Source organism: Lipotes vexillifer, unplaced genomic scaffold (genome assembly GCF_000442215.2).
Source record: "Lipotes vexillifer unplaced genomic scaffold, Lipotes_vexillifer_v1.1 scaffold792, whole genome shotgun sequence".
Lineage (NCBI taxonomy): Eukaryota > Metazoa > Chordata > Mammalia > Artiodactyla > Lipotidae > Lipotes > Lipotes vexillifer.
The window spans coordinates 1,442,738-1,453,670 of NW_006795663.1; the positions used below are offsets into that span (position 1 = coordinate 1,442,738).

General features: G+C 37.6%; 1 protein-coding gene across 1 annotated transcript in view; it reads left to right on the plus strand.

Annotated features, from left to right (window-relative positions):
- Window positions 1-10,933, plus strand: part of UACA (uveal autoantigen with coiled-coil domains and ankyrin repeats) — an 86,432-nt gene that overhangs the window by 3,904 nt on the left and 71,595 nt on the right.

Below are 10,933 nucleotides of genomic sequence, written 5' to 3' on the forward strand. Positions count from 1 at the left end.
GAACGCTCAGGCTCAGCGGCCATGGCTCACGGGCCCAGACGCTCTGCGGCATGTGGGATCCTCCCAGACCAGGGCACGAACCCGTGTCCCCTGCATCGGCAGGCGGACTCTCAACCACTGCGCCACCAGGTAAGCCCTATAGCTGCAGATTTTGATCATAAAATAAGACAATTTTTGTTGTTAGATTTATTTTTAATTACTAAATTGGAGCTTCGGGTTTCTGAAAGGGATAATTAAATGACTATATGGACTTCCTTGGTGGCGCAGCGGTTGAGAATCCTCCTGCCAATGAAGGGGTCACGGGTTCGATCCCTGGTCCGGGAAAATCCCAGATGCCGCAGAGCAACTAAGCCCGAGCGCCACAACTACTGAGCCTGTGCTCTAGAGCCCGCATACTGCACGTACTGAAGCCTGTGTGCCTAGAGCCCGTGCTCTGCAACAAGAGAAGCCACTGCAATGAGAAGCCCGCACACCGCAATGAAGAATAGCCCCCACTCGCCACAACTAGAGAAAGCCCACGCGCAGCAACGGAGACCCAAACGCAGCCAAAAAAAAAAAAAAAAGAAAGAGTCGTAATTGAAAAAAAAATGACTATAAATGCTATTTCAGATCTAGTCAATTATATATACAGTCAGTTACGTGTACAGTTATATGTACAGTGAGAATAGGCTTGTTTCATTTTCACCTAGTTCAGATTAGGAAATTTGAGTAGTAATTAAACTGCAAAGCAGTATTGCAAGGAGACATTTTGGAAGGGGGTTCTACTTTAAATTGTATCTATACTGGTAATCTCTGACCTGGGAGGTTTTTCAGTGATTATTTTTGCTGCCTCTTCTTTAGGCTTCTGTTAAAATGGGGCAGTGAATTTTGTAAATCAGCAACCAAATATGTTCTAAAGCATCTTCGTAATGTCTCAGTACCCTGAAAAAATTTTGGTGTTTCTAAAAGAATTTAGAGTTACAAATATAACAACCGAAAAGTCTTTAAAAAACTTCTTTTGGTTCCCACCAAGAGTAGAAGTTTGAGATTATTTAGAAAGCATAAAGGATTAAATATGATTTTAGTTGTGATTTCGAGAATGGAGCATTTGTGTTTTCCACTCAGGGATATGGGCGTGTTTGAAAGGATGTTATTGTTATTCTTTTATTGATGATTTTGTGGTAATGTGAAAATTAAGATCACAAATAGTTATGTTTAGTTTAAACTCATGATACTTAATTGAGCAGTGTTTACTCATTTTCATTAAAGATGCCAACCTTTAATTAAAAATGTTTACCTTAATTAAAGCTTTATTCAGACAGTTTCCTAGGGTTACCCCTGCGCTGTATTTCTTGTGGTTCTTGAAGGAAGATCACAGTAAAGAAGCCCTCTTTTTATACTTCTGGATTTCAGCCCAGCAGCAGTTTTGCCCAGGTCATCACGCTGACTTTAATTGCTGAACTTTATTATAATACCACATCAGAAGGGTTGAGTTGCTTTGGTATGTCTTTTAGTACATAATGAGTCCAAGAACTTAAATGATGAGTAGTTAAGCATTTTAATTACTTCTTTTAATAAGAGTGGAGTAATGATTGTGCATTTATTTATTGTGCATCATATACATTTTTCAAATTTAAAATCATTAGTTTCATAATAAGGCAGTTGCCTTGTTTAGTTTGGGAAACATTTTTGGCACACATGAGCTAGGCTCAAGACTGAATTAATAATTAGGTCATCTTTGAAGAAATGGATAATTCCAAGTTGGGAGCAGAAAATGTGCAAGATGAGCATGGCATCCTTTGTCACACTAGAAGGCAAAGAAATGATCAAAGATCAGGACTCGAGAGGGAGCCAACTTGAAGAGGCGACCAGTGATGGGGACTGTTTGATCATCAATAAGGATAATATGGCACTGGACTGAATTCTTTAATAAATCTTTGAGTTCATAATGAAGAACTGATGTGTTCTTTTAAGATCCAGAAAATAAAGAGAAAGAATGAAACTTGGGCTTTTTCTCAGGGTAACCAAATACTCAATAAGGGGAAGTTTCTTTTTTATAACAGGTATTTTACCCCAGCTAATAGATGAAGAAGGGACGATAGAATTAGTATATCACAATTCTACAGCTCCCCATGAATTAATGGCTATAGAATCCAGACAGTCATTTATGAGTAGCTACTAATGTCTCAAAAAAAAAAGACAGTTGGACATAATTTATCTCCTGATGGAAATATTCATTTCTACTAAGTAATAATCTTGCCAAAAAAGCCAAACCTGAATATGATAGGCCTCTAGAGCTAACCACCATTTTACAGAAAATACAGCGGACAGAGAAACATGCGGATGCAATGAGCAAAATTCTAATCATGGGAAACTCTAGAACAAATGGCCTCGTTTTCTCAAAAGTACATTATAAGAAGAAGAAAAAAATGGAGGAGAAATCTAGATATTACGAGAGATATAGGAGACATATTAACTAATCACAATGGTAGACTTCATTTGACCCTGATTAAATAATTGTAAAAATAAAAGTTTATAAGACAATTGAGGAAATGTAAACGCCAACTGGATTTGTGTTGATATTATGGAATTATTATTTTAAAAGATTTAAGTGTGACAATGGTAGTAATGGGGTCATGTTTATAAAGAGGTCTGTCTTTCAGAGAAACATTTAAAAGTATACTATTTACAGGTGAAATGGTGTGAAGTCTGGAATTTGCTTCAAAATAATCTGTGGGTGGGTGGGAGAAGTAAGTGGGGGGTATAGTTGAAATAGGATTAGTTGTGAGTTAATAATTATTGTAGCTGGTTGGGTAATGATACTACTGTATTTACTTTTGCAATATTATTTTGTATATGTTCTGAAGTTTCTATAATAAGAAAGATCAAGTCATGGCCTTCATGAATTTTAAGAGAGCTAGACATAAAATAACAATACTACAGTATGTTAAGAGCCATAATATATCAATAGGTGTGTATAAATTGCTGTGAGAGCACAGATGTGTAGGGTGGGGTCAGGGATAAAGGTAGAAAGGAGAAGCTTGAACCTGGGCCAGACAGACAGTTCGAAGGGCACTGCAGGCAAAAGAGAAGTGAGCACAATGGTGTGGAGCTGTGAAATGATATTGCCTATTGTGGGAGCATCGGGTTTGAAAACAAACTTTGGTGTTTTGGTAAGGGATGATGCAGATGAGTTACTGACAAGACTTTCAGTGAAAGTAAGGAGTTATAGGGTGACAGCTTGGGGGGATAGTCAAAGGAAGATTTTTCTTTCCTTTTTGTTTTTTACCTTGAATTAAAACTTTGGATTCCTTGACAAGTTTAAACTGTCATTTAGAGAGATCTCTGACTGGAGTTAGTAAAGTTTCATCTTCAGAAATTATCCTGTTAATAACTTAACAAGTTCATTTTCCCTCTAATCCCCTCCCCCCTAGAATTAGCTAAATTAGCCAGCAAAATTTTGTTCTCATTAACCCTGTTTAACTTATGGCTGTAGCCTTGGTGAAGAAATCTAGATTCCAGAATATTAGATTTAAACATAACTCACGTATTCTCTGTTTCATCTCTATCATATGGAAACCTTTACTGTCCTGTTACAGATTATGCAAACATTTGTCTAACCTCACATAAGGGATATAACAGATTGTTGAAAATTTCCACCTGCATGAGCTTATCTATGCAAGAGAAGTCAAATTGATTTCTGTAGGCAATTTGCCTAAAAGTAGATCGTTGAAATGTACTTCCTGAAATTATAAGCAGAATGATAGGCTAATACATGCATATTGCCTTTTCCTAAATCATAAAACAATTAAAAGCTTTATATTGCTTTTATATAGTTAGAAAGAGTAGTAGCTCTTCCAGGTTTAAAAATATAGCACAAAAACACAAGAATAAACTCACTTGTTTATAGTTATAAAAACAGTTTTGTCTGTTGGACTTTTTTTATTCTCAGGAATCCTGAATATTATGTGGACTAATTTATTTCCACATAGTATAGTCTCCAAAATGAAGTGTAAAACACGAACCGATACAGTTGAGTGACTAAAGCTCTGACCAAGGATGGGATTTGATGAACTGTATTTATATAATTGAATCAGACTGGCAAGTGCCCTTGAGAGAGAGTAGATGCCTGACTGAACCAATGAGGATAAATGGCTATCTGTTGTTTTTAAAAATCTTTTTTTCCCCCATAAAAGTCATACATGCTCATTGTAGAAAACAAAATATAGTTGAAGATAAAGAACAAAACAAGTCAATTGTAATTCTATTCACCAGATTATAATCCACAGGTTAGGCTATTTTTAAAGATTTCATAGTGCCTCTTTGTTATTTACTCAGCATTTAATTACCTTAATGCCGCAGTAATGATATGTATGTCTTTTTGAATCATATTTGATTCTAAGAAACTTTGTACTTAAAATTACAAGTAATTTGAAATGACTTGAGCAGATACAAATGTCCCATTAGGAGAACTCAGTAAATGCTAGTGAATTTACTTAAATAGAAATAACTTATAAGAAGTCCAAGTGCCAATAGCCAATACTTTTTGAGCATGTATGTCCCAGGCATTGTTCTAAGTGCTCTACATGAACTCACATAATCCTCACAGAAACCCTAAGAAGTGGGTACTATTGCCATCATTTTATAGATGGCAGTTAAATAATTGACTTGCCCAAGGTGCTATCGCTAATAAGTGGAGAGCCAGGTGGCTTGACTCTGGAACCCGTGTCCTTAACCATTGTGAACTGATATAATTTAAAATTTAAAGCTATGGGATTTGTACCTTAAGCCAAAGACCAAAAAACTTGTGGGCTGGGGTGTTTGGGCAAAAGGAAGGCCTTTTATGGTAAGTCTCAAAACCAATTTGTGTTCCATCCAGCAGTGTATAAAATTGTTGCATTCCACACACCCTTCCAGTAATGGATGCTATTATTTAAAACATATTTATGAACCAAAAAATTTATTGCTTTAATCTGTGTTTTTAATTTCTAGGGAGTGTGATAATATTTTTATGCTTATTGGCACTTTCACTTCTTGTTTTAAGAATTGTCTATTCATGTTATTTGACCATTTTTTCTGTTGATGCCTTGTTCATATTGATCTTTAAGAGCTTTATATCTTTATTTTTGCTATTTTTTGGCCTATTGTAGCTTTGAGAGTAGTGTGTCTTTCACTATAGTTGTGTTTCTGTCCTCTGACCTGTATATTTCAAACAGTTTTTGCTTTATGTACTTAATTTTGTGATAATTGATACATTAAGTTTCCTGGATACTTTATATTCTTTGAAAGTGTAACTAGTGATTATAAAAATCTGTAATTTGTCCCATTATAACTTTTGTCTTGAATTCTACATTGTTTGATATTAATACTGTCATATTGTATCCCTTTTGCCTTTTGTTGTTGTGTATATTTGTATGTTCACCCAGTATATTATCCCATCATCCTTGGTTTTAGCATTAGATGGAGGATGTATGGGTAAAGTAAGTCCTGAGAATCCAATAGAACTAAAAATTGTTGGCTTACTGTCTGGAGAGGGGTGTGTGTGTGTGCGTGTGCACGTGTGTGTGCGTGTATACATGTGTGTCTAAAAGGGTATATGCTTTTTGGGGTGGGGGGAAATGATATGTTTTTAATATTGACTTTATTGATATGTTGTCAAGGTTTGACATTACCTCTGTAGTAAAGTTTTCCCTTTCAGATGCACAAATATATTTTAAAAAATCTCATTGACTTTTGGTGAATTTTTTTCTTACCAGATTGTGGCATTATTAAAGGTGGGGGGGGAAAGGACATAAAACAATCATGCTTTCTCAACTAAAAAAGTGAATGTGTAATTTTTCTTCTAGCTGGTTTTTGTTATTCCATGGTTTTCTTATCCACAAGATACTGACCCTGTGCAGAGGTTGGGGTACCATGAAAATGAGTCTACGGTGGGGAAGTCTTTGTGTGTGTGGTTCTAGTGAGGCTGGCATACTCTGATCTTTTCTGCTGTGTACATGAGGAATAGCCTATAAACACTTACTGATTGACATGTGAGAGGTCTTTTTAATGGGAGATCTACTTTATGATTCACCTCTATTTTTTTTGACTGTTGGATTCTTTTAAAAAATTAACATTTTGTATTTTGAAAACGCTATGAAATATAAACAACATTCATGGCAATGGATAAGTAGATAAATGTGGAAAATGGAGTGTTTTCTCAGCCTTAGAAATGGCACACTGTGGGCCAAAGACTGTCCGTTCATAGCTCTTGAAACTATGCCTGGAGCAGTGTGAAGGGGCAGGTTGGTGTGTTAGTGTTAAAGGGTCAAGGTCTGCAGTCTGGACGACTTGGACTTGAATCTTGCTGCTCCCAGTAACCAGCTTTATGACCTTGGGCAAGTTACTTAAATATATTTGTTTCCTTATTTGGAAAATGGGGTTAATAATTGCAATTAGCTCAATAAATGTTAGTTCTTACTATTACTCACTGAAAAAATCTCACCAGAGGTCATTCCATTTTTATCCTTTATAACCAGATGAATAGCAGTCTTTCCTGATCTTTTTCTTTCCAATTAATACATGCTCTCATAGGCTTTTTAAAAAAATTTATTTTATTTATTTTGGTTTTGGCTGTGTTGGGTCTTCGTTGCTGCGAGTGGGCTTTTCTCTAATTGTGGTGAGCAGGGGCTACTCTTCGTTGTGGTGCGCGGGCTTTGCGGGCTCTAGAGCGCAGGCTCAGTAGTTGTGGCGCATGGGCTTAGTTGCTTCGCAGCATGTGGGATCTTCGTTGAGCAGGGCTTGAACCCATGTCGCCTGCATGGGCAGGTGGATTCTTAACCACTGCGCCACCAGGGAAGCCCTCTCATAGGCTTTTATATAACCTAGATCTTCAAAAGATCATCTGCCCTAGCCTTTTGCCCCAAGAGAGGTAAATGGTATCTCTATTTTTTTTTTTTATTTATTAAAAAAAAAATATTTCTTGAGGGCCTAGGCTAAGCACTGGGGGATGAGAAGATGAGGAAGATAAAGAGGCTCAAAATACTGTATGGGAGCTCTATAAATGGATAATATAAAGTAATAACTGCTGTGATAGAGGAATGTACAAGGTGCTGATCCAATCTGGGGCTGAGGAGTTGGTGAAGGTTTTTTGCAGGAGGAGCTGCTGCTGCAGCTTTTTTTTTTTTTTTTAATTGAGGTGAGATTCATATAACATAAAAGTAATCATTTTAAAGTGAACAATTCAGTGGCATATAGTATATTAACAGTATTGTGTAAGCACCATCTCTGTCTGGTTCCAAAACTTTTATTACTCCAGAAGAAAACACATTAAGCAGTTGCTTCCCACCTCCCCTGCCCCCTGGCCACCACCAGTCTGCAGGATGAGGCTCTTAATCTGAAACTTAAAAGAAGTGGGTAGCAGTGATCCAGGAAAGAAGAAATTCCTTTCCGAGGGAACAGCAAGAGCAGAGGCATGGAGAGGAGAAATGTCAGAGTTGGGGGAAGGGGCAATTGGATTGTCAGCTTACCTTTTTGCCACCAAAATAATACGCAAGGGGATTGAAGGGGAGGTAGGCAGGAGGGGAGGTTGGGGTTAAATCTTGGAATGGCTTAAAATATGCCACACTGTAAGTGTTGGACTTTGTCCTGTGTATGCCGAAGTGGCGAATCATATGATCAAAAGTGTTTTATTAGATGGATTACTGTGGTAGCTCTGTTCAGGATGGATTTGAGGTGGGCAGATTGTTTATGAGTGTGCTACCGTAGTATAGGCAAGGATTAGTGAGGGCCTGAATCATAGCAATGCTGGAAGGGATGGAGAAGAGGCATACATTAGAGAAACATGGGTCACCTGAGACCCAGAGAAGTTGTGACTTGCCAGCCACACAGTCAACAGACAAGTGGTCAGAGCCCTTGCCTGCTAGCCTTGAGCGAGTCCCACTAAGTCCCCTGCGCCTGATGCAGTGTGGGGAAGGTACAGTCCCAGACTGGAGGTAATAACTCACAAGGGGGGCAGCGAGAACACTGTCTCCATCTTCCTATGGTAGCAACTTAGCCTCGTTTTAAAGTACACTGATTCATAGTCAATTTGGATGAATAGCTCAAAGTTCTGATGATGTTGTTTGAAAAATACTTGCTATGCTATGCTAATAATCATTTTAAGCACAGGTGAATAAGAACCCTTGATTTAGAGTGTTTCGCCACCTGAGGAAGACGTTATGTGTGCGTTTGATACAGTTGAAGCTATAGTTAGTGTTTTATATTTACAACTGTATGAGCTTCTCATTCCGTGGTATCATTCATAGCTATCAATATACTCTTTCCACTGGTTAATACAAATAGGCAGAATCTCACTTGTTTTGCTGGGAACAAGTCTTTGGAATTCTGCTGAGGGACATTCTATCTACTTGTATATTTGCCATTGTATAAATTACAGTTACTCTGAGACTAAAAATTTCACTTCCACTCATATTTCTCAGACTTTTTTTTGGTCTTAACATTTTTATTGTCTGCCCTCAGTTTCTTCTTTCGCTCCCAGGAACTGCTATCCAGTCCCCTTGAAGATTGCCCCTTGGACAATTGACACCTTGGACCCAGTGTCAGCCTATTGGCAGGCTATTAGTAGTGTTTAGCCCATTAGTAGCTGAGATTTAGAAAGAGCTCTCTTCTCTGTCCAGAGGGAGGCAGTTCCTGAAGGCTAACATTTATGGTATATTACATTCTACTTTCATTCAACAGATATTGATTTAGCACCTTCTATATGCCAGATATGGTTCAGTTTGATTTGGTTCCTTCCTTCCTTCCTTTCCCTCTCCTTTCCATTTTTTTTTTTTTTTTTTTTAGCTAGATTTATGTGGTGGGCATGGGGACTATCTCATACCAAACTCAGCTGGCCGAATCACTCTGAAATGCCTTGCCAGCCTGATCCCAGGGTTGTATCCTTAGTCTTAGTTTTCCGTAATGAACCTTGGGTAGAATAGCCAGTCTATGAGCTAGGTTTTCATTTGGCCCATTTACCTCCTCTACTCTTTTTTTTCTTTTTAATTAATTAATTAATTAATTTTTATTTTTGGCTGCGTGGGGTCTTCGTTGCTGTGCGCGGGCTTTCTCTAGTTGCGGTGAGCGGGGGCTACTCTTCGTGGTGGTGCCCGCGCTTCTCATTGCGGTTGCTTCTCTTGTTGAGGAGCACAGGCTCTAGGCATGTGGGCTTCAGTAGTTGTGGCACGTGGGCTCAGTAGTTCTGGCGCACAGGCTTATTTGCTCTGAGACATGTAGGATCTTCCCAGACCAGGGCTCAAACCCGTGTCCCCTGCCTTGGCACGCAAATTCTTAACTACTGCGCCACCAGGGAAGTCCCCTCCTCTACTCTTTATAGCAAGAATCAACCTAGAGTTTTGTACTATAGAAATTGTCACTGGTTTCAGAGTTCTTTGCTTCTGGTTCACCCAGGCATTATGATTTGGTACTAACCTTTGTTTCCACATTCATGCTTCGCCTTTTGGTGTAACTAGAAAATTGGCTCCAAAAGGTGACAATTTTGCAAAAACATGTCTTTTTTTTTTTAAACTAGGGGAAAGTTCAGCTCCTTTTTCAATTTAACTAATTTTTAAATTCATATAATTTTATTTTCTTTACTAAAATAACCTTACGCTTTATTTCTTTAACATGTTTAAATATTAGATTGTTTAGCATTTTAGGATTTGAAAGGACGTTAAAGTTTTCTAGCCCAGTGGCTAGATGACCTTTAAGCTTTTTGACTATATAATCCACAGTTAGAAATACATTTTCTATTGTGACAGAGATGTGGTGGGCAGAATTCTAAAAATGGCCTTCCCTGATTTCCCACCTTAATCTCCAGGACTTCAAATTTGATGAGATACAGTATCTCATCAAATTTGAAGTCCTGGAGATTAAGGTGGGACCTCAGAGCTATAGCTGCAGGGAACAGAATTCTACCACTAACCTGAATGAGCCTGGAAGTGAATTCTTCCCAGATGAGAACCCAGCCTGGCTGGCACCTTGATTTTGGCCTTGAGAGACCCTAAGCAAAGAACCCGGTCAACCCCACTTGGACTTCTGACCTGTGAACTCATAAATAAGTGTTTTTAAGCCTCTAAGTTTGTAGTAATTTTTACACGGCAGTAGAAAATGCAGGACTGTTTTGCCATAGTCTATACTGCTATATGAAGAAATTCTATGGAAGAAATGAAAATCTTATAAGTGAAAAAAATCAGAATAAAAAATATAGGTACAACCTGATAATAGTCATGTAAAAATTCACATGGGAAAAGACCAGTGGGGGATATACAAAGATGATCATAGTTATTGATTATGAAATTTTTATTTTCCCTTTCTTTGTTATGATTTTAATTTTTGTAATTAAAATATATTTATATTAATATAATTTTAATACACTTATTTATGTAAAACTATGAACTTAATTTTATTTGGGAATTTATTACTGAGAACATGCAAGTTCATAGCCCTGAAAGGCTCTTACTGGCAAGTATTACACGTGAAAAGCTTCTGAGTGTTTTTCCTTGGCTTAATTATTAAATATATGTAATTAAGATCATTGGTAGAAAGAATCTGTTGGTAATAAACTAAAACCCCTATGTTCCTTAACATTCACCGCATCACTAATTTGCTGAGGAAATAGCTTTTGATGTCTTGTGTTGAGAGGAACGCACAGGCCTGCACAGTTTTGGAAAAGAGATTCTGTGTAGAGGTCAAGATGTGGCCATTTGAAAGGTAGATTTAAATTGCTTATTTATGGCTTTTAAAATAAAGATGTGAAAGGCCTTGTTCCAAATATTACTTGTCTTCAAGCCACTTGAAGTGATTTAGCCTTAATACGGAGCTTTATTGCAAGGGGTTGTACAAGTTAAGCTCTACTAATCAGAGCTCTTTCTATGCACAGTTGAGGAGATGGGACAGCAGTTTTCCTAATTGCTTAGATCTAATTGCATTCCTG